A 1,801-nucleotide genomic window follows, 5' to 3' on the forward strand; every position below is an offset into this window, starting at 1 on the left:
ACCTTCTGCACACCACCACTTCATCACCATCACCACCCCCTGCACACACACACACATGCACGCACACACATACACACACACACACACACACACACACTCACACACACACACCACACACACAGACACACACACCACACACACAGACACACACACACACACACACACACACACACACACACACACACACACACACACACACACAGACACAGACACAGACACACAGACACAGACACACTCACACAGACACACACACACACACCACACACATACACAAACGCACACACACACACACACACACACACGCACACACACACACACATGCACGGCATGCTTTGGGAGGTGGGTCTCTGATTGTTTGTCTTCATTTGCAGCTGACAACACCGGCCCCAGGGACCAGCCGAGTCCCATGAGCGTGCACGTGGGGGGCGTGCACGTGGGAGTGTACAAACTCACCTGACCCCTGTACTGGTCTAGAGAATTACTCCACCTCTGCCCGGTATCCCTGTGCACACACACAGTGTGTGTGTGAGAGAGAGAGAGTGTGTGTGTGTGTGGTGTGTGTGTGTGTGTGTGTGTGTGTGTGTGTGTGTGTGTGTGTGTGTGTGTGTGTGTGTGTGTGTGTGTGTGTGAGAGAGAGAGAGAGAGAGTATGTGTGGTGTGTGTGTGTGTGTGTGTGTGTGTGTGTGTGTGTGGTTGTGTGTGTGGTTGTGTGTGTGTGTGAGAGAGAGAGAGAGAGTATGTGTGGTGTGACTGTGTGTGTGTGTGTGTGTGTGTGTGTGAGAGAGAGAGAGAGAGCCGATAAACTCCTGTTATCACCTAGAGTGCGCTGGGATTTAGGTGGCGACAGGTTTTAGAGGACATTAGATCAGATTGGATTAGATTAGATTAGATTAGACTAAACTATTAGATTAAACTAAACTTTAGCTCCATTGTGCAACGCACGGACTCAAAGCCCATAAAGCACGGCAGCGTTAGCATATTGTCAGAGGCACAACAGGAACGGCATGATGAGTTGCTCCTGAGTAACGTATGCGTGTAGCGTAGCGCACTCTTACACCGTCTGCTAACAGGATCTACGTATGCGGAGTAACGTATGCGTGTAGCGCACTCTCACACCGTGTCCTACTGTAACAGGATCTGAGCCAGAGACTGTCAATGTTGTCTGTCTACACTGAATCTGTTAAATATGCCCTTCTGTTGCGTCATATGTCTCACGCAAAATAGCAGAGCAAAGCGAGCGACAAAAAGAAAATAGAAACCGGACGTCCGACAAAGCTAAGTTCTCTCAAAGCGTTGTGTTGCATCGTGCTGCTCGCGTCGCTTGCAGTCAGGACACTCCAACTGAACACGATGTAATTAAACGGATTTTATCTCTAATGTTCGCTCGCATCACGTCAGCTTAGGACATGGTGTTACAAACAAAGGTGCTCTATAGAACCAAAAACCATGTTGTTGTTTAGTTCACCTATGCTCACATTTCCTTCCCACGCGCGCTCTCTCTCTCTCTCTCTCTCTCTCTCTCTCTCTCTCTCTCTCTCTCTCTCTCTCTCACACTCACACACACACACACACACACACACACACACACACACACACTCACTCACAGACGGACACAATCACACACACATGCTCTCTCTCACACACACACACACACACACACAACCTTATCAGACTGCAGGCTGTGGGTGCAAGAGCTGCACTGTTTGAAGCTGTTTGCTGATTGGCTGTGCTGGCTGGAGAGGAGCTGATGATGTCACAGCCACATAACGAGCAGCAGTAATGACAGCCCTGATAATTAGCA

The sequence above is a fragment of the Sardina pilchardus genome, chromosome 4, assembly GCF_963854185.1.
Source record: "Sardina pilchardus chromosome 4, fSarPil1.1, whole genome shotgun sequence".
Classification (NCBI taxonomy): domain Eukaryota; kingdom Metazoa; phylum Chordata; class Actinopteri; order Clupeiformes; family Clupeidae; genus Sardina; species Sardina pilchardus.